This window comes from Cajanus cajan, chromosome 5 (genome assembly GCF_000230855.2).
Source record: "Cajanus cajan strain Asha chromosome 5, NIPB_CcT2T_4, whole genome shotgun sequence".
Lineage (NCBI taxonomy): Eukaryota > Viridiplantae > Streptophyta > Magnoliopsida > Fabales > Fabaceae > Cajanus > Cajanus cajan.
The window spans coordinates 22,322,947-22,346,221 of record NC_138521.1 but is presented as its reverse complement, the minus strand read 5'-3'; the positions used below and the strand labels follow the sequence as shown (position 1 = coordinate 22,346,221).

The following is a 23,275-nucleotide window of genomic DNA, read 5'->3' as shown; positions in this document are numbered from 1 at the left end:
TCTTGTACATGGGTTTGTTAATGAGCTTTAGGAAGTAAGGTTGGCTCTCACCTCTATAAATTTGAAATTAGATGTTTTCTTGCTGTATTTTACTTTCCTTGGACGGGTTGTGAACACCCTAAAACAATTTAATTTTGTCACATGGTAACACATAGCTTCTAGAGACAATGGATTTGGCACCATTATTTGAATTGAAATTCAAATAGGCATGCAAATCACCATGGGTTAATCCAACCTTGGTTGATTAACTTACTCCTTAAGCTAGCTTGCTCTAAATGTACCTTGAGCTTTGTATGAGACATCTCTTTTGATATTAAATGATATTTGAGTTCCTAAATTATCTCTTCAAAAGTCTTATTTTTGTTTCTTCTATGGAGTGAGACTTCTTAAGATCTTTCATCAAGGAAGCCCTTCTTATGGCAATATTATCCTTTCTTGGCATATCATTCCTCTTAAAGGTAGCATGTCTATTCACTCTCATTACCTTCAATTTTTTTAAGCTTTTCTTTGCATCTTGGAGCCGTGGATGAATATTGGAGGAAATAGGAATCAAGTGGAGAAAAATCGCAAATCATTCTTCCCTTGATTTCATTATTTTGGTATCATGAGCCTTGGTTCTCTCCATTGAGGTTTTCTTTCCAAGTTCATGTTGTTCATCTATTTTTTATTGTCTTGTGAGTTTATTTGAATAAATATAGTTTTTGTATGATAATTCTATGGATATACTTTTACCTTAAAAATTATGTGCAAAAAAATTTTAGATCTAGTTTTCTATGAACCATATCTTGATATGTGTTTCTAGGATTCTTGATCTTTGTGCTTTCCTTCATATTTTGGTGTCTTGATTGTTGTGAGAAGAATTTGATCTAGAAAATCTGAAAATATTGTGTGATTTTATTTTTGAGTCCATAATTTAAGTTGTTTAGTTTCATGTTTAGTTCTTACTTGTTAATCATCACTTCTTAATTGACCTTTAATTTTGATTGATCTATAAAAATTACATGTGTTTTGTGGCCAGCCAAGAGCTTTGAGTGCTTATCATTTTATTCTTTTGGTATTATTGTGACAAATATTTGATCTAAGAAAAGAAAAGAAGTCATTGCTCCAAAAGAAAAGAAAAGAAAAACAAAAGTGTATAAAAAATGCAAGAAAAAATCTTAAAAAATATTAAAAATATTTTGTCACCAATATTCATTAGTTGAAGTTTCATTTCATTATATGAAGTAAACTTGAGTCATTTTATTGCTTTTGTAATATAATCTAGTTCAAATCATAGGACTTTCTCTTTAAGTTCTAGCCTTTAAATGTGCTTTAATTTTATATTGTCTTATTCTTGAAATTCTTTGAGTTTTATCATCCATAATTCTCTTTTAGTTAAGCTATTTCTTAATGGTGTTTCTCTTGGTTGCCTCTAAATTTTTTTTTAGTTTTGTTTTGGTGAAAATTCTTTAAATGTAGGTTGATATAAGATTCTTGCCACAAGGTAGTGTTTTGGAGTGCTGAATGAAAGCATAGGAGGAATCACTTTTTGGTGGAGATTCTTATTTTGGAGAGACTTGAAGACCAAACACAAAAGGTGGCCAAACACTAAAGAGATCTCTTACACTAACAATGAGTTTGTTCGTTTTGTAAGAGAAGACCTTGGAACTTTCAAGTTGTAATAGCTTAGGGGTTTTGTTTTGTCTTTTATTTTTCTTTCTTTATAAAGGCCTTTCATTTTGAAGTGGTTTGAGAGGTTATAAGTACCTACTCGAAAATTACAATTTTCTTGTTTCCTTTGTTAATTAGTAGATGTTTTTAATACTTCTAGAAGTATGTTAGGAGTCTCACAAGTATCCACTCAAATTTTCACTTAAGACATGCCTAGTTGCATATTTCTTTTGTTTAATTTCTTTGTTAATTTTTTTTTTGCTTTGCATGCTAGGAACGTTTAAGAGGTTCCAAATACTTCTTCAAACACTTAGATTTACTTTGCATTTGGGATAAAAAAAATCTTACCTCAACCTTGCATTGTGTAACATCCCAGTTTTCAAAATGGTTATTATTACTATTATTATTATTATTATTATTATTTAGTCATAATTTGGTGATTATATTTTACTTCAATTGTAACTAATTCACACTCCATTTATGCTTAATTGTAGGCTTTAGAAAGATATGTGTATTATTGGGCTTAATTAGATAGTTGTGATTTTCTTTGTTAAAACCGTTTTTCGCTGGGCTGATTGGCAAGCCTCGGTGTTTAGGGCATAACTTGGGCTGTGATGGTCCAAATTATGCAAAATTGGTGTCAATGGAAATCTAAGAGAAAAACGCACAACTTTTACAGAAATAGCCATTTGCAAAATCGGTCGTTTAGGAGGTCAAAATTGGAATTTGATTGATACAATTGTTTCTCGCTGGACTGATTGGCAAGCCTCGGTTTGTGGGGTATAACTTGGTCGGTGGTTGTTCAAATGATACAAACTTGGTGGCTATGGAAAGATAAGAGAAAATCCTACAACTTTCATGAAGGAAATATTTTCAGATTCGGCTGTCTATAAGGTCCAAATCAGTAGCTAAAGTCGGTGAGGAAAAGAACATGGCACCAACTCCATTAATTCACACCAACTCCATTAATTCATCCCACCAACTTCTATAATTCATTCCACTTAGTTTTGTCTATCTTTTTCTCCATTATTTTACATTTTTTTTAATGTGTTTTGGAGGCTATAAATAGGCCTTCACTTCTCCATTGCAAACCATCCCAAGAAACACTTCTCATTCTCATTCTCTCTTCTCTTATACTCTCTTCTTCTCCTCTTCTTCTCTTTGAAGACCAAGGAAAGTCTAGAGGAGGAGGTTCTATCCTAGTTTTAGCTCCGGTCCCTGTTTTAGACGGAAGAAGCCTTGGGGAGGCAGCTGTGCTATAGTCTCAGTTTCTGCTTATCCAGGTAAGGGGGGGAGTGAGAAATCTCGCTCTGGGTGTGGGATTGTATGCTGGGTAGTGGGATTGGCCCCCAATCCTGTGTTTGTTGTATGTTATATTGTTTGTATGTTCTAATTGCTTGGTTAATATGTGTGTATGAATAGAAATTCTGTTGAGATTATGATTGTGAAAGTTATGAATATGATATGATAATGTGAATGTGATGTTTCTAATGATATGATGTGATGATGAAATATGATGTGAAATGACCATGAGATATGATTGACCATGAGATAGATAATGTGATAATGTGATAATGAGATATGAAATGTATAAAGAGAAATGACCATGGAAAGTGATAAAGTGATATGAGAATGCATAGAGTCTTGTTTGACATGCATCATTTGCATAAAGTGATAAGGGTACGATATGGAATACGCCGCCAGAGAAGGCCCCCTAGTGTAAAAGCTGTGGGGATCAGTCCTTGGGGATGGCTCGGTTTGGAAGTCTCAGTCTCGCCCATTGTGTGCATGGGATGTATCTTGCGCGGCTTAGCTATCCCGACGAGACTCTGGTAGTATGTCCTTCTAGTGAGAGTGCGCAGAGGTTGTGTCCCGGCATGTACTCCTAGACTACTCTTTGTGTATTGCTAGCGGCAATATACTACGTGATAAGTGACTGGCGCCACATGCATGATAAAATGTAGTCCGTGTCCATACATGTGTCTTTTGATATTATATGACAAATGGATATGCCTTGAATGAGTAAGATGTGATATTGTTAATCTATGTTATATATGTTTTGTTTGTGTTTGGCTATCTAGTATATATATTCCTACACTGTGAGCCGAGTGAGATGTTTTCTCACTCCCTTTTTCTTTGTGTTGTTTTTCTTTAACCGCTATACAGGTGATTATCAGCATGAGGCTGAGGATGTTGGTGGTGAAGCTTAGGCTTCTTTATGGGCTATGCTCTGATAGGACATGTGACATCGGGGTATAGATAAGATTAGATTAGGTTGTTAATGTTATTTTAAATTACTTTGAAAACTTTGAGATTTATTTCTTTGTAATTTCCGCTGATTATGTTTGTTAAAAATGTGATACTCTTTAAACATGTTTGATTATTAAAGTTATATTATTTAAATTTATTGATTTATGATATGCGGGGTAGAGGGTGTCACATTTAGTGGTATCAGAGCAAGTCGATCTAATCGACCGTGAGTTATGAGTCTACTATGCTTGTTTGGTAGATTAATAATGTGATGAGTTGATTGATGTGCTAATATGATGATTGATTATGTTGTGTGCATTGTGTTCTCAGGATTTGTTTGATAGACATGATATAATTTGATGATGCTATTTTTGATTGCTCTTTTCATAATTGCTTATTTGTTTGATACTTCTTGCTTACGTAAGAAGTAGTGGTTGAGTAGTATCACTCGTATGGTGAGCTTATGTACCAATAGTACGGATAAAGCCTATTGAGACCTTAGAATTAGGAGAGACATTAATTTGTCAAAAGTTTACGATTAATGAAATTTAGGAATCTATAGTAGTAGCGATTGAATCCAAGGAGGTTGTATCTGAGAATTGGAGTTTTGATATTTTGATGAGAGGTTGAAACGTTCCTTGAGTATTGGTGCTTCATGTTAACTTTTATGGTTTAGGTAATATGTGAATATTATTCTCTAAGTCCTTTGCACTAAATATGTGAGCTGTTTTGGTCTAGGATTGTAATGGAAAGCTTGAATATGAGTTTAAGGTGGAAAGGAGTGAGTTTGGAATGGTTGAGGTATTTTGTGAAATGTTAGTACACTATTGCTGTATAATATGGGGATTATTTTCGTTAAAATTTTGTTGTGCTTGTATGAGTATCATATTGACAGAATCAGATTTTATGGTCTTCACAAAAGTAGTAGCTTTGGACGTTATCTTTCTAATGGAACTGGAATCAGGTAAAACGGAGGTATAGAACTCTAGTTATAGCTACTTTGGTGATCAAAGGTCTAGTTATAAGCGCTGAATATATCTGCTGCGGTTTTTGAAATTTGTAGCTAAGAAGATGATCTTTTTAGAATTCTATGTCTTCGTAGGAGTTGTAGCTTATTCTCTATCTTTATTTTGAGATAGGTTTGAGATCATTTGAATAAGTATAACTCTCTAGGTATCATTTTCTTTAAACATTGTTGAAGGGATATGTATGGTTTCATGATATTTTTGAATCGTTAGGCAATGCAAGGATAAGAATTGATTTTGTTTTGGGGTGTTTGCATAAGGATTGAGAGGTTGTTTAAAGGTCGTATAATGCTATGTGATAAAGTTTGTTCATGTACATGCTTATCGATGGTATATTTGAAGGTTTAAAGTTGGTATTCTAATATGATTTAGTAAGCATGTATGTTGATATGTGGATAGATTACCTTAGGGATCAATTGGTGAATGTCGTGTGGTTAGTGAGATTGATCTTAGGGTGTGATATGATCATATTGTAGTTGAAGGTGGAGATATATTCAAGACGGTTGTATGTTAAGTATTACTATTTTATTTTATCTTATTTATTGATTGATTGATTGATTTATTTATTATTTTTATTGTATAAGATAAGTTTTCTAGTTCTTGTAAATTCCAGTTAAGGTAAACATGGATATGTCTCAGGTAGAAGTTGTATTTAAGTGATATCTAAGCCAATTAGTGAAGATAAGAGTTTTATGATGTTAGCTTATTATTATTGGAGATTTATTGAAGGAATTTCTAAGATAGCTTTGCCCTTAACTACATTCACTAAGAAGAGTATTGTCTTTATGTGGGATAGTAAGTATGAGAGTAGTTCCAACTCTTAAGGCAAGATTGACTAGTGTTAATACTACTAGATTTTAGTAAGTCTTTTGTGGAACATAGTTATGTTTCTAAGATAAGATTGGATAGAGTGTGGATGCAAGAAGGAACAGATAAGTAGCTTATGATTCTAGAAAATTGAGAATTTATGAGAAGGAATTACCTTACCCATGACCTTGATTTGAAGACATTACCTATATGATTCTAAGCTTGAGGTATTTAGCGATCATAAGAGTTTTAAATATCTATTGACCAAAAGAGATAGTTAGAAATTTTTAAGGAATAAGATTTTGATCTTACTGGTTATTTGGCCAAAGCCATTGTGGTAACCAATGTTTTGAGTAGGAAACCTTTATATTTTTCCTTATGATTAGAAAGAAGGATCTTTTTAGGGATTTAAGTCTGACTTGTGAGATTACTCCTAGTGGTGAAAAACTAGGTGTGACTCGAGTAACAAGTGGATCATTGAGATAAATTGGAGAAATACAATTAGTTGATTCATATTGGTAACAAGATATGAGACTATAGAATAAGGTGATGGATAGGGGTTTGAATTGGTTGAAGATGGAGCAGTAAAATTAGTGATTTGATATGTATAACATGCTTAGGTGCTTGATCTTTACAGATGATCATAGAAGTAATATCAATATTATGACAGATGCCTTGATTACGATGATCACTAATATATTTAAGGATTGGATTTGATTGGAGAATTTAGGGACTTATGATTGATGTGTGAGACTACCTTTAGGAACATTGAATTGACTATGGTTGAAAATAACTAGTGAATTAATGGATGAGATTAGAATCTTTTCTAGTGAACCAAGTGGAAAAGATTAGTAGGAATATGATTAAAATTTATAATAAAAAAAAAAAAAAAAAAAAATTGGAATTGATGTTGTTTTGAGGTGCAAGAATAAATTTGGGTGCTTAGTAATCTTGAAATTAGAAAGATGATCTTAAAGGGAGTTTTAAGAGCTACTAAGGTGCATCAGAGTGGCGCAGCGGAAGCGTGGTGGCCTTAAGTAAAGAGAGGAATAGAGGATATTATGTACTTATATTTAGTATGGTATAAGTATGAGACAGAACATCAGAAGCCTTTTAGGACTTTTGTAGCCTTTAGATGTTCCTGTTTGGAAGTGAAATAATATGTCTAGACTCTGTTGTGGATTTTCCAAGGAAATTTAAGAAGAATCTTGAATGAGTCATAGTCAAACCTCTTCGTTTCAAAAATTCGAGGACGAATTTCTTAAAAGGGGGGAAGTATTGTAACATCCCAGTTTTCAAAATGGTTATTATTACTATTATTATTATTATTATTATTTAGTCATAATTTGGTGATTATATTTTACTTCAATTGTAACTAATTCACACTCCATTTATGCTTAATTGTAGGCTTTAGAAAGATATGTGTATTATTGGGCTTAATTAGATAGTTGTGATTTTCTTTGTTAAAACCGTTTTTCGCTGGGCTGATTGGCAAGCCTCGGTGTTTAGGGCATAACTTGGGCTGTGATGGTCCAAATTATGCAAAATTGGTGTCAATGGAAATCTAAGAGAAAAACGCACAACTTTTACAGAAATAGCCATTTGCAAAATCGGTCGTTTAGGAGGTCAAAATTGGAATTTGATTGATACAATTGTTTCTCGCTGGACTGATTGGCAAGCCTCGGTTTGTGGGGTATAACTTGGTCGGTGGTTGTTCAAATGATACAAACTTGGTGGCTATGGAAAGATAAGAGAAAATCCTACAACTTTCATGAAGGAAATATTTTCAGATTCGGCTGTCTATAAGGTCCAAATCAGTAGCTAAAGTCGGTGAGGAAAAGAACATGGCACCAACTCCATTAATTCACACCAACTCCATTAATTCATCCCACCAACTTCTATAATTCATTCCACTTAGTTTTGTCTATCTTTTTCTCCATTATTTTACATTTTTTTTAATGTGTTTTGGAGGCTATAAATAGGCCTTCACTTCTCCATTGCAAACCATCCCAAGAAACACTTCTCATTCTCATTCTCTCTTCTCTTATACTCTCTTCTTCTCCTCTTCTTCTCTTTGAAGACCAAGGAAAGTCTAGAGGAGGAGGTTCTATCCTAGTTTTAGCTCCGGTCCCTGTTTTAGACGGAAGAAGCCTTGGGGAGGCAGCTGTGCTATAGTCTCAGTTTCTGCTTATCCAGGTAAGGGGGGGAGTGAGAAATCTCGCTCTGGGTGTGGGATTGTATGCTGGGTAGTGGGATTGGCCCCCAATCCTGTGTTTGTTGTATGTTATATTGTTTGTATGTTCTAATTGCTTGGTTAATATGTGTGTATGAATAGAAATTCTGTTGAGATTATGATTGTGAAAGTTATGAATATGATATGATAATGTGAATGTGATGTTTCTAATGATATGATGTGATGATGAAATATGATGTGAAATGACCATGAGATATGATTGACCATGAGATAGATAATGTGATAATGTGACAATGAGATATGAAATGTATAAAGAGAAATGACCATGGAAAGTGATAAAGTGATATGAGAATGCATAGAGTCTTGTTTGACATGCATCATTTGCATAAAGTGATAAGGGTACGATATGGAATACGCCGCCAGAGAAGGCCCCCTAGTGTAAAAGCTGTGGGGATCAGTCCTTGGGGATGGCTCGGTTTGGAAGTCTCAGTCTCGCCCATTGTGTGCATGGGATGTATCTTGCGCGGCTTAGCTATCCCGACGAGACTCTGGTAGTATGTCCTTCTAGTGAGAGTGCGCAGAGGTTGTGTCCCGGCATGTACTCCTAGACTACTCTTTGTGTATTGCTAGCGGCAATATACTACGTGATAAGTGACTGGCGCCACATGCATGATAAAATGTAGTCCGTGTCCATACATGTGTCTTTTGATATTATATGACAAATGGATATGCCTTGAATGAGTAAGATGTGATATTGTTAATCTATGTTATATATGTTTTGTTTGTGTTTGGCTATCTAGTATATATATTCCTACACTGTGAGCCGAGTGAGATGTTTTCTCACTCCCTTTTTCTTTGTGTTGTTTTTCTTTAACCGCTATACAGGTGATTATCAGCATGAGGCTGAGGATGTTGGTGGTGAAGCTTAGGCTTCTTTATGGGCTATGCTCTGATAGGACATGTGACATCGGGGTATAGATAAGATTAGATTAGGTTGTTAATGTTATTTTAAATTACTTTGAAAACTTTGAGATTTATTTCTTTGTAATTTCCGCTGATTATGTTTGTTAAAAATGTGATACTCTTTAAACATGTTTGATTATTAAAGTTATATTATTTAAATTTATTGATTTATGATATGCGGGGTAGAGGGTGTCACACATTGCATCATGAGTAAGCATCCACACACAAGCTCACATAGTGCTAGTAATTCTAGTTTGGCACCAACTTTTTCAAAACTAATGGTTGAACTAAAAGAACTTAATTTATGGAGAGAAGATGAGAGGTTAGACAAAGAAAAACAAAGAAAAGAAAAAGAGGAACTGCAAGCTATGTTAGGGCTTGAGCTTAGAAAGATGAAAGAGAAAAAAAAAACTCTTAAAAGAAAAATATAAAAAAAAACATGGTGGTGAATCATCTAGTGGCTCTTCTAAGATAAAAAGCTATCAAAGTGATAGTGATGGACTCCTTCCTTCCATGGTGTGATCTTTGACTTTCAAGGAGGAGCTCCTTCTTTCTCCACGAACTAGGAAGAAGGATGATGGTTGAATGTTTCCTCAAGGGTGATGAAAAACAATATTAGTGGTACGAGGGTGAAGGTGGACGAAAAAGGAGAAGGAAAGGTGGAAGGTGTTTTTGGTGTTCTTGGATAACTCTCTCCACCAAGGGATGGTGAAGGCCACTCTAGGGTGAAGAGGAGAAGATATGGCCGTGAGGTCCTAGGAGACTAAGGAAGGCTTTTTGATGCAACAAGGCTCACTCAAAATACATATATTCCAAAGTGGCTACAAGGTGGATGGCCTAGAGTACTTATAGAGAGAGGAGAGCATCTAGGGTTTCTTGGAAGCATTTGGCAAAAAATTTCAAGCCCAAATGCACCCTAAGTGAACCCTAGATGCAGCTCAAATGAAATGGCTCTCATCTCTCCAAAAGACTAAAGTACCTTTAGACCTAGAAAAGGAAATAAATGGACTTTGACCTCACAAGTCAAGGTTTAAGTCTAAAAATAAATCCTAAGACTAATTTGCCCCATAATACAAAGGATAAATAAAAATATAAATTCAAAATCCAAATATTAAATGTTCCCCAAAATACAAGGGCGAAATAAGAAAAGAAAGTAACAAACTAAGGAGAGGGCTCAAAATCCACACGCATGATGATCATGGCTTTTGGTGTGGTGTGTTCTTCATCTTTCTCCACTCTCCTAGCCATGGACCTTGTGATAGGCCCTATATGATGCTTCAAGGATGGTCCTCCATCAGATAGTCACAACATGAGTGAATACTACAAAGAAAAACCAAGAAAACATACCTAGAAAAGGGAAAAGGGCCTAGAGTTAAGGAATTCAAGGTGGATTTCCCTTACTTTCATGGGAAAGATGATGTAGAGGTTTATTTGTACTAGGACATGAAAGTGGAACAACTTTTCACTTGCTACCAACTGAGTGAGTAGAGGAAGGTTCCCTTAGCTACCCTTAACTTTCAAGAATATGCCATGTATTGGTGGAATTCTCTTGAAAGAGAAATAAGACTCCATAATGACCCTTAAATTAAATATTGGAATGATTTTAGAAGGGCAATGAGAGGAAGACATATACCTTCATACTATAAAAAGGATATTATGGATAGGCTCCAAAGGCTCCATCAACAAAACATGTGTTGAGGAGTATAAGTAAAAGGTGAACTTATATATTATGAGGATTGTGAACATTCTAAATCATGCGATGCCAATAGTCAACAATTTATGTGTCCTAATCCCAAGAGAGGTCAAGGAAAACTTTGAAAAAAACTATGGAAAAATCCTTGACCTATTAAGGATATATGTTGACCCCGCCTTTATGAGAGCTTTGGTACATTTCTGGAAGCTGAAACTCCATTGTTTTCAATTCCCACACTTTAACATAGTGCCCACTATAGAGGAATACGACCTAATGGTAAAGTGGCCTAAGTCTGAAGGGGTCTATGCTATCAGGGAAGGACGTATCTCTTTAGATAAGCAAGTTGAATTGATCAGGCTTCCCCCTCACCTATCCACTTTAAAGGGCAATGGGACAATCAAAGGATGGAAGCTCTCTACGCTTGAAGGACACCTTTCCCTTCTAGCCGATCAAGTGGATTGGATGAATTTCAATAAGAATCTAGCTTTAATCTTGTTTAGGATAATTCTTTTCCCTTTTCATGAGAAGGTAGTAGATTATGTCGCAATCGACACCCTTTTTTCTTCGCTTGCACACCTAAGAAGTTTCGTGTCTGCCATTCTTGCCGACACCCTGATTATTGTTGACTTCTGTAATAAAAAATTAGGAAAATAGATGAGATGTTGCAACCCACTACTCTATGTGTGGGCATATACCCATTTCTCTGCCAAGGGTCATATGAGAAAGCTACCCGACCCATTAAGAAGTTTTCCTAGAGTTCCCACACCAAGGAAATACGATATGGCTTGGAAAGTCGAGTTGGAGGATTGCACCGAAGACACCTTCACATGGAGGTGTCCATGGTTTCGACCGAGTTAAGTGTTGATCCGATGTGGCAAGTTCCCTAACAAACCTTAGATAGGATTAAGAGGATGCATAACCTACTCTTAGATGCTGGTATTAAGGTAGCTTGGGAGAACATTGACTTTGTCGAACCTAGGAGACCTTGGAGGGATTTGTTTCTTCTATACCTTTGAGCAACAACAACTGATTGATGCCATCAAGGAATCTTGCAGCAAGCCACTTTACACCAATGAAAATGAACTTGGTAGACCCCGAATAGCTTTTTCAGATAACTACTAGCAATGGGGAAGCGAAAGAGGAGTCATAAGTATAACCCAATTCGTGGATCAACGCGAGCAGCAACAAGTCGATGCCTTGACTAAGAGGATGGAAATTTTGGAAGCCTAAGTAATAGCCTTGGAAGAAAAGGATGAGGAATCCAAAATTTATATCGACAGTTTACAAAGGCAGTGCAAGAAGAAAAAACATGGATATTGAGCGATTAAAAGACGAATGTGCTAACAAAAATACACAGTCATTGAAGACTCCAAGAGTTGATTCAGATAAGTAAATCACAGAGACCTTATCAAAGGTACCACAACTTAAAATTGAGCTCCAAGGGCATAAATAGGAAAAAGAACATGCACAGAAGGACTTATCTAATGCTCGATTTAGGGTTCAAGTTTGGTGGGAGATAACCCTAGAGCGAGCTGTAGCGATTTCTGACTTTCAACAAAGAGAGGAAAAAGGGCTCGAGCTTCTTAAAGAAGTTACCCACCAAAGAGACCAAGATCTAGAAGCAAATCAAGACCTGAAAGTGATGATTAGATACCATCAAAAGAAGGCCAAAGAAGCACAATCAACTTGCAACAACTTGAGCAAGGCGGTCCATCAAAAGGTAGAAGCAATGAGGAGACATGTTCTAGAAGCTGAAGATGACTTGTCTATGTATTAGCCAAGCTTAAGTTTCTTTAGACTTCTACAATATTGTCAAAGCATATTGAAAAGCATTGTATAAAGAGTGTTCTTTAAACAAACAAATCAATAAGAATGATATTTGTTGAATTCCTCAATTGCCTTTGCATCATATATTGCATTTCATTTATAGCATACGCCTTCCTTGTAATTAATAAAGAATATAAAGGGAAATATAATTTGTGCATGTTAATCAGATAATGAAATCGCTGGTATTCAAATGCAAACCCGACACACCAAATCGGGGAACGTTTCACATAAAACCATGTAGACCCCTAAAATTGTCCGGGTCGGAAATAAGACTCAAAGACTCTCGAAGACCGAAGGAAAGTCAGCCGGAAGCACTCCTGGAAGACCCTAGGATGATTCTTTGTAGGTCTAGAAGTCTTAGAGTAGCTTAGAATAAGGGTGTGCGAGGATTGGAGCTCAATACACCCTCCTAGAGGTTCAGTACGGCCGTACTGAGCCATTTGAACTACAATACGGCCGTAGTGAAATCAATACGGCCGTACTGAAGTTTTTGAACTTCAGTACGGCCGTACCAAATTCAATACGGCCGTACTGTAGTTCAAAAACTCAGTACGGGCCGTATTGACCCCCTAGGCCGTACTGCGCCTCAATCCTATAAATAGGACGTCATTGGCACGTCCTCCCACACTTTTGGAGCATTCTTCCACCCTCTGGCTGAGTATTCTTGGGTTTTTGAGCTATTCTCTGCCCTAGAAATCTCTCCGGGAGCCAATCCGACTAAGTTCTTGAGTTCACGAGCCATTAGCTTGAGACTCGAACAAGTCGAAGGGAAATCTCTTTGATTTCCATAGTAAACATTATTTTTAGGGAAAGAAGCGAGCGAACGTGTAGTGGGAAGGAGCGCCAAAAAGCCTCCTAATTCCTTTTTGAATCTATAAAAGCACGCTTCAAAGGTTTCTTTCCAAATCCTTTCTTTTACCGCTTTCATTTATCGCTTTTTTTGATTGTTGCATTGCACGTTTAAAGCTTTCATCATGTAGATAGTTTACTCATAATCGTTCTAATAAATAGGGGTAGTTTAGTAATTTTACGCTATTATTTACGAAATAATCTGTCATAGGGAACCCGAAAGGGGCGTTGTGGGGTGCTAACACCTTCCCCACTCGTAATCGACTCCCTTACCCAACTCTGGTTGTAATGGCCGAAGTTGATTTGCGAAAATCAATTGCCTTATGTCTTTTTCCAATGTTTTGAGTAAAACATTGGTGGCGACTCCAAGAACCCCTTTTTTTGCGAAAACCACTAATCCATGGAGGGTCCCGTTTGGGATTAACATGGATTGGTGAGAATCATTTAACAAAATTGTTAGTTCGATGAGGTCTCAGTTTGAGAATAAGTCGTTCTAACAATCCATCATTTTTCAAAACTAAAGAGAGTCCGACCATCGTCGCAAATGCCAATGTCCGTTTCGGCGGGTGGCGACAAACCAGTAAGTGCGCAAAAGGACGAGGGGCAAAACGTGCCCAAGTTAACAATCCGAGCACTTAGTCCTTTCCCATACCAAAGTGACAAAGTAGTGCCATGGATCTATGATGTGAAAAGCTTGCCACTAATGGATTCATCAAATGTTACCGAGATTGGAGGAATGACTAGGAGTGGACATATCTACGCTTATAAGAATTCAGAAGATAAATCCCCCAAAGAAAAGGGTAAAGAGGAAGGGAGAAAAGAACTCAACAAAGAAGATGAACTCCTCATGTTTATCTGACAAAGTGAATATTTCATCGTCGATCAGCTTAATCATACTTCAGCAAAGATCACGTTGCTTTCGCTGATCACGATTTTAGAGCCACATCGAATAGCTTTACTGAAAGTATTGAAAAAAGCTTACGTTGCACACCATATCTCCCGAGACAAATTTGAAGGGATTGTAAGCCATATCACGGCTGTTGCAACCCAAAAATTTCTGATCTCGCGACTAATGGTTTAGACGTCCTTTTAAAAGTCTCCTCAATTAAGGAATGCCCGGACACCAGACTAATCCTTAATTAATGGTTTTGAAAATAGATTCTATGGAGTCGCCACCAATGTTTTACTCAAAACATTGGAAAAAGAAAAGATTTTTTAAAAGATCCAATAATGGCCTTGATAACCAGAATTGGGTTCGGGGGTCGGTTACGCGTAAGGAAGGTATTAAGACCCTTACAACGCCCTAAATCGGTACCCTATGATGAAGTTAACGTGATAAAAAATAATAAATTAAATATTAGATCCCCTTTGTTAATAACTATTTACATGTTTGAAATTTAAATTATACGAATGACCCTAAAATATCTACATGATTGCTTTTATTATAATGATGTTTATCAGAAATAAGAAACAAAGATAAAAATAAAGGAGAGAGAAGAAGATTGACTGAAATACCTCGTATCAAGCTTTGTTAATGGTGATTCTAGGTGCTTTGTGGCGACCTTTTCACACTACAATACCTCACAAACTCTCAAGAAATACAAGAGAGAGAAAGAGAGAGAAAAAAAGAGAAGAAGAGAGAAATTTCGAGCTCTGGACGAAATTTTGGAGACCCTTGAACTGCTGGCCGAGATTTCTATTTATGGGCATCAGATGTGGGCCGGAACGGCCCGTTCTGGATTCGGAACGGCCCGTTCCGGATCCGAACGTTGTGTTCAATTTTTGCACCCTGGAACGGCCTGTTCTGAAACCAGAACGGCCCGTTCCGGGGAACCAGAACGGCCTGTTCTGATTTCAGAACGGCCGTTCTGGGGTACAGATTATAAGCCCTTTAATTGGTTCGGAACGACCCATTCTGGTCTAGAACGGCCCGTTCCAACCTATATTTTTTAAAGCTTTTTAAAAGTCCAGAACGGCCCGTTCTGATTGAGAACGGCCCGTTCCGGACTTGGGAACGGCCCGTTCCGAGTTTGGAACGGCCCGTTCCGGGCCACTAAAAAAATTGGTTTGGGCTTTTGGGCCCTCTGATGTCCTATCTTGTTGTTTTGTGCCTCCCGGACGAAATTGGGTGTCTACAGCTACCCCTCTTTACTTGTCCTTTGGAATAATTGTGTTGCTTTTCCAAAGCAAGTAAAGACGTAGACATTTCGTCCGGGTCTTCTCTTTGTCTCTTTGTATGATGCTTCTACGTTGCTTCCCTTGGATAGATGTATTTGCTTGTATCATCATCCTTTAGAGCAGGTGCATACTCTATTGGGTAACAAGGCTGACAAACTGTACATCTAATCTCCAGTCTTCAAGTAGAAGCTCTATTGTTTCTCTTGTGACAGTGAGGTGAAAATTCGGATCTTCACTTTTGTTTTGACAATAGATACCTTCACGTTGTTTCCTTCGGATAGACGGTGTTCCCTATATCCTTGCCCCATGGAGCAACTGAGTGTTGGATTGTATGCTCTATTAGGTGCCAAGGATTGTGAACCGAAACATCTAGGCTTCAAGATCCATGTGAATGCCCCATGTCGCTTTCTGTGTCTGAATCTTCTCCTTTACTTCAATAGTGTAGATGCCCCCTACATCATTTCCTTCGGGTAGATGGTGTTTACCTGTATCCTTGTCCATAAGAGCAACTGAGTGTTGGTTTATATGCTTTGTTGGGTGATAAGGATGGTAAACCGAAACATCTAGGCTTCTGGTTTTGATATAGATGCCTCCTACTGCTTCTGCTTGTCTCATGGTAGTGTGTCTCTTTATTTGTGGCTTGTTAACGAGGGAGTATATTCTGAGCTCAGCCTCTCCAAGCTGGACTGATATTTAGGGCTTCAGCCGGCCCACTACTAGTTTTGGGGTCTAGCAACCCTTACCGATTTTGTACTAGTTTTAGGGATCTAGCAACCTTTACTGATCTTGTACTAGTTTTAGGAATCTAGCAACCCTTACTGATCTTGTACTAGTTTTAGGGATCTAGCAACCCTTACTGATCTTGTACTAGTTTTAGGGATCTAGTAACCCTTATGATCTTGTACTAGTTTTAGGGATCTAGCAACCCTTACCGATCTTGTACTAGTTTTAGGGATCTAGCAACCCTTACTGATCTTGTACTAGTTTTTGGGATCCAGCAACCCTTACTGATCTTGTACTAGTTTTGAGGATCTAGCAACCTTTTTCGATCTTGTACTAGTTTTAGGGATCTAGCAACCCTTACTGATCTTGTACTAGTTTTGGGGATCTAGCAACCCTTTCCGATCTTGTACTAGTTTTAGGGATCTAGCAACCCTTACCGATCTTGTACTTGATATCTTCTTGTTGGTGTTGTGAGATGAAAGACTGCCCCCAGGTTGATGGGCAGGAGATGTTTGATGTGCCCCTGTGTTGGTGGGCAGAGAAGTGGATGACAGGCAGGGATTTCAATGTTGCCCCTACCGCTTGAGTATTGTGATGCCTCTCCAGGCGCCTGCTTGTGATAGGTTTTTTTTCTGAATTTCATTTTTTTATTTAGCTTTGGCTCTTTCATGTTTGAAGCTTGCCTTTTTTGTTATTTTTCTAAATGCTTCGGCTTTTTCAATATTTGTGAAGCTTGCCTTTTTCTGATGTTGTTTTTGCTTTTTTATTGTCATCATTGGTGGAGAGATCTATTCCCATGATGATGTTATCTGCTGAATCTTTATTGATGAGTATTATTTTGGAAGCCACTCCTGGCTTTGGTAAGAAAACATTTCTGGTCTTGGCACTTTCATGAATCTTCCATTATTCGGTTGAGGAGTAGGGCGCAATGGCCTCTTCATGCTTATGAGTCTGCTTATTTGGTTGATTCTATTCCACTATTGATATGTCTTTGCTTAGTGGGCACATAGAATCACTTCATGTTGTCGTTTGCCACTGCTTGGCTCATGCTCAGCTATTTTGCTTTGACGAGTATTTTGTCCTGATGGCTCCCTCTGACCCATAGCAAGTAGCATGTATGGATGCATGGATGCAATGAAAATGCAAGACAGAAATGATGCTTTTATTTATTTTTTGTGTAACGCCCTTCCATATGCCCCTAACTCATATGCATGCGATGCAGTTTATGCTCATGTGTTTGTTCCTAAAGATGCAATTCATTTTTTCATGTTGGGAAATTAACCTGTACGCATTAAGGTTAATGATGACGATTCCTTTTTATCCATGTCATTCTTGATTACTGTCGGGATATGTTCTTTTGAGCCCAAGCTTCAGTGGCTCAATGATTATCCGGTCGATGTGTAGTCAAGCGTCTCCTAGCTCTATTTGGGGACATCTCGATCTTTCCTCTGTGAGTATTCACTGTGCATTCTCCGTATATATTTTCAATACCATTTTAATGCCATAAGGGTCAAGAGAAAAGAAAGAAAAGGGATGTTTGTATTTTTTCAAAAGGTTGTTAGAAAGGATTTTTTTTTTTCAAAAGGGGTTTTTAGAAGAATGGCTAGCCAAGGTGGGCTTTAGTGTTTATGGCTATTAAACAAGGCATATTTTTTACAAAGAAGCTATCATTGTGGTTTAGCCTTTTTGAAAAGTGGAGTGATGACTCGGGGTTGCGTTTTGTTTAGATGATCCCCCTGAGCTGCCTTTCAGTTTTCAACTCAGGTTGCTGCTTTAACGTCCTAACTTTTGCCTAGGTCAGGTGTGTTTCCTAGCGGACATTTTTCTTTTGATCTTTTCTTTTGCCTAGGTTACCCAATTTTTTTTGTGGGTTGCCTAGTAGATCTTGCCCTAACTTTTGCGCAGCTCCCTTAGTGGGTTTCCTGCCGGGCCTTCATTTTTTGCAGCACTCATGATTTATTTTATCAAACCCGAGTCATGTTTGAATTCCTGATTGTTCCTTTGTTATCCTTTCCATGCTATTACTGAGTAACATCTTTGTCGTAAATACGTCTTGTTTATTAAGGGTTAATGGATGAGGCCTAGAGTGAATATTTAAAGGGAGAAGAGAAACAAAAGAGTGTTATGGCATTTAAAATAGTACTTTCAATTTACACGTGCCCCTTTAACAAAGCTCGAAGGCCCGGGCATGCCCTGAGTTCGTGATTCATACACAGAGATTAACCGAGGTTGCACCCTAGAGAGGCATGGTTGACGATTGGTTGAACTATGTTAGGAACACATTCCCACTTGCTTTGGAGTGAAACCTTTATGAATTCTTGCTTTTTGAAAGGAATACCCAAAAATCGCCTTTCGATTTTCAGCTCAAGCAGACATTGCTCTTTTTTTTTTTATGTATCCCTAACTTTTGCATAGGACGTATCCTATCGGGATTTTGATTCTTTTTTCTTTACCCTAATTTTTGCCTAGGACGCCCTTTACAGGTTTTCATCCTAGCGGGTTTTTGTTATGCAATGCTTTTATTCTTCAATTGAGTTTTGTTGTAATTCCCTAGAAGCAAGGATTCATTCATTCTTGATTGTTCCTCCTATCCCAATAGTTGTCATTTCCGCATGGGGAACTCTTGGTGTTTGAATCGTCAATTTGGGTGTGTTATGCCCCTCAGTCTTCTTGCACAATCACTGGTTTTTAAGTGCTTCCAATTTGATGTATCGAGTTTGCACCTGATTACCAGTGATCTTATTATTTGATTAACACGCACAGGTTAGGTTTCCCTTTTTATTCTTATTTATTATTTACAAGGAAGACGTGTTATCTATATGAAACGTAAAATAGGATGCGAAGATATATGAGAAATTCACCGGACATCATTCTCATTGATTTTTGTTTAGAGAACATTCTTTGCATACTATTACATGTGTCTTCCATTTCTAATGAATGTATGCTAATGTACTATCCTAGGAGATGCATGATATTTATTTTTTTGCCTAAATTTTATCATGTTTTTTAACTAAGAGTTATGATGCATGATTTTTTTTGCTATATATATATTTTTTTTTTTATTTTTTCCTTTTAAAATAAACTACCCTATATGATGCTTTAGAGTTAGAGTATACAGAAGGGAATAAAAATTTTTATCATATTTTTTTTTATTAATATCTATTTGTTTATATTTTTTATCCATTTGAAATAAATAAACACAAACAAATGCAACACACATATGCTCAAACAAATGTACACCCGCGAACAGTCATGTTCAAATCCTTGGTCTGTGGTCCCTGCAAGAAAAGTGCATTGTATAGGACGGTTCTAATCTCACTGGTCTTAAGGCCCCCAAGGTGCCCCCACCCAGTATCTCTGTCGCCGTCACCTGGCAAACTCTAAGGTCTGTCGCAGTATTTTGGGCTAGAGTAACCGGTTATCACCTTGAGTGTGATTTCCGACAAGGCTCGCAGGCTCTAAGGCCAAACTTGGGCTGGTCGTACGTCAACCACTCCCTATGTTTATTACCCTCATGCCCCCGGGTGTAGGGGAAACTGTTGTGTGCAAAGGTTTGTGTACAGTTTTTATTTCAAACAAATTCTGAATTTAAACAAGCAAACAAATATTAAAGCCAACAAATAAATCAAACAAAGTAAAGGGGAAAAAATATTTAAATTATTATTTTATTTTATTAACTTCATCAATTAAATGGGCCTGACCCTCTTTAAACGTCCCCAGTGGAGTCGCCATCTATCGCAACCCGAAAATTTCTAATCTCGCGACTAATGGTTTAGACGTCCTTTTAAAAGTCTCCTCAATTAAGGAATGCCCGGACACTAGACTAATCCTTAATTAATGGTTTTGAAAATAGGTTCTATGGAGTCACCACCAATGTTTTACTCAAAACATTGGAAAAAGAAAAGATTTTTTAAAAGATCCAATAATGGCCTTGATAACCAGAATTGGGTTCGGGGGTCGGTTACGCGTAAGGAAGGTATTAAGACCCTTACAACGCCCTAAATCGGTACCCTATGATGAAGTTAACGTGATAAAAAATAATAAATTAAATATTAGATCCCCTTTGTTAATAACTATTTACATGTTTGAAATTTAAATTATACGAATGACCCTAAAATATCTACATGATTGCTTTTATTATAATGATGTTTATTAGAAATAAGAAACAAAGATAAAAATAAAGGAGAAAGAAGAAGATTGACTGAAATACCTCGTATCAAGCTTTGTTAATGGTGATTCTAGGTGCTTTGTGGCGACCTTTTCACACTACAATACCTCACAAACTCTCAAGAAATACAAGAGAGAGAAAGAGAGAGAAAAAAAGAGAAGAAGAGAGAAATTTCGAGCTCTGGATGAAATTTTGGAGACCCTTGAACTGCTGGCCGAGATTTCTATTTATAGGCATCAGATGTGGGCCGGAACGGCCCGTTCTGGATTCGGAACGGCCCGTTCCGGATCTGAACGTTGTGTTCAATTTTTGCACCCAGGAACGGCCCGTTCTGAAACCAGAACGGCCCGTTCTGGGGTACAGATTATAAGCCCCTTAATTGGTTCGGAACGGCCCATTCTGGTCTAGAACGGCCCGTTCCAACCTATATTTTTTAAAGCTTTTTAGAAGTCCAGAACGATCCGTTCTGATTGAGAACGGCCCGTTCCGGACTTGGGAACGGCCCGTTCCGAGTTTGGAACGGCCCGTTCCGGGCCACTAAAAAAATTGGTTTGGGCCTTTGGGCCCTCTGATGTCCTATCTTGTTGTTTTGTGCCTTCCGGACGAAATTGGGTGTCTACAACGGCTAATGATCACTTAACCTTCATAGATGATGATATACCAAATGGACGATTAGACCATAACAAGTCCTTACATATCTCATTGACAAAGTTTTGGTAGATAACGGGTCTTCCTTGAATTTACTACCGAAGATCACCCTCGATAAACTAATTGGAAAGGAAGCCTAAATGCGGCCAAGAAATATGATCGTTCGAGCCTTCGATGGATCCCGAAGAGAAGTTATGTGAGAAATCACCTTATGTATCCAAGTAGGACCCACCATTTTTAATGTGGAATTTCGAGCAATGGATATCGCTCCCACTTATAGTTGTCTCCTTGGAAAGCCATGGACACATCAGGCAAAGGTGATACCTTCCACGCTTCATCAGAAGGTCAAGTTCATAGTTGATGATAAGTTGATAGTCGTGCAAGCAGAGGAAGACATGATTATCAGTAAACCATTGACCATCTCGTATATAGACGCAACTGAAGAAGCCTTGGAAATAGCCTTCCAAGAATTGGAAATTGCCCATGTTGAGAAGATCTCGAGCAAAAGGAATCTGACAGCTCAGATTTTTTTCAAAAGCGGCTACTGACCAGGACAGGGACTTGGTAAGGATATCCAAGTAATAAAGGAATTGCCAGACTACATAGGCAATCTAGGATGACGAGGTTTGGGGTATGAATCCACAACAAACCTCAAATAGGAAAAGCCAAGAACTCTTACTCTATATGAGATTTTCTGAAGCATCAGTATCCAAGCAAGCGGGGAACAGTCTTGGTAGTTAGATCAACTAGGTCTCTCTGAGGGGATAATCCTTTTTCCATATCTTTGCGTATGAATCACGAACTCGAGGCATGCTCGAACCCACGAATTATAATAAAAGGGCACATGTAAATCAAAATTTTCTTTTTATTGCCATACTTTCTTTCTATTTTATTTCTTTTCTTTCTTTAAACAGTTAATCTAGACCCCACAAATTAACTCGCAAAAAACAAGGCATATCCAGAATAAGGACGTCACTCAAACGATAGCCTATTAAAATTGAAAAGTGTAACAAGAGTGATAACCATATAACTTAAACATGATTGGGGGATAAAAACTCAAATGAAGAAGGAATCCCACATTTCAAACAAATGTTGTAAAAACAAAGGCCCGACAAGAAACCCATAAAAGGCGGTTGTGCAAAAATTAGGGTATGATCCACTAGGAAACCTGCAAGCAAAAAGAGACAACCTAGGCAAAAGAAAGGATCAAAAAGCAAATGTCCGCTAGGAAGCATATTTCAAAACAACCAAGGCAAAAGTTAAGACACTAAAGCAATGACCTGATTTGAAAACTGAAAGGCAACTCTGGAGGGAAACTTTAAATCAAAACGCGGTCCCCAAGCCATTGCTCACAAAAAAGGCTAAACATTAAAGTGATTTCCCTATAATGGATACACTTTGTTTATTAAACCTAAAACGCCAACCCACCCTAACCAGCCATTCCAAAATCCTTTCTAATAAACCTTTAGCAAAATATACATCCCCTTTATTTGTTTTCTCTTGACCCTTAAGGAATTAAAAACAATATCTAGCGATACATGGAAGATACACAGTGAATACTCACAAGGAATGGATTAAGAAATCTCCAAAAAGGGTTTGGAAACATTTAACCAAGATATGTTCATGACAAGCAAAGAATGACCAAGACGTGGGACAAATGAGCATGTTCCCGGTAAACAATCAAATGAAGGCACGAATAAGAAAACAGGTCGTCTATAGATAAACATGCACAAGTTGATTTCCTAAAAGTACATTCATCAAAACAAGGATTGCATGGCATGCATCAAAAGAGGCATATAGAAGGGCATTCATCAAAAACAAATCTAGAATGGGTCGTTCCAAAGACAAAACGTCCCGTTCCAAAACACGCTAGATAGAACAGGCCGTTCCAAAACAAAAACGCCCTATTCTAGTCATAATTAAATTGGAATGCCCTATTCCTGAAGTAGAATGGGATATTCTAGTATAATTTTAAGCTAAAACGCCCCGTTCAGGAAGTAGAACGGGCCGTTCCAGTTTAATTTTAAGCCAGAATGTCCCGTTTCAATGCCTAGAATGAGCCATTCTACATCGAAACAGGCCATTCTACGCACTTTTTGGCTATATAAGGAGCCATTTCCCTTCATAATCCTTATCCATTTCCCAAAACCTCATATTCTCTTTAGAACATTTTTAGGCATCCTTTAGTCACATTTTCCACTATGCATAGAGAAAGCTCATCCATGGTTGAGGCAAGAGGCTTCAAATACCATCTGCACTACCATCACCACCACCTGCCATACAACCAGCGCCACTAGCAT

The 23,275-nt window shown here is 37.5% G+C and overlaps 1 long non-coding RNA gene across 1 annotated transcript; it reads left to right on the top strand.

Annotated features, from left to right (window-relative positions):
• Positions 1 to 238: 238 nt before the first annotated feature.
• Positions 239 to 9,033, top strand: LOC145958267 (uncharacterized). The gene is made up of 4 exons (XR_014433987.1): positions 239 to 458; positions 1,459 to 2,933; positions 3,817 to 7,928; positions 8,812 to 9,033. It is a non-coding gene; the product is annotated as an uncharacterized LOC145958267 (long non-coding RNA).
• Positions 9,034 to 23,275: the final 14,242 nt, after the last annotated feature.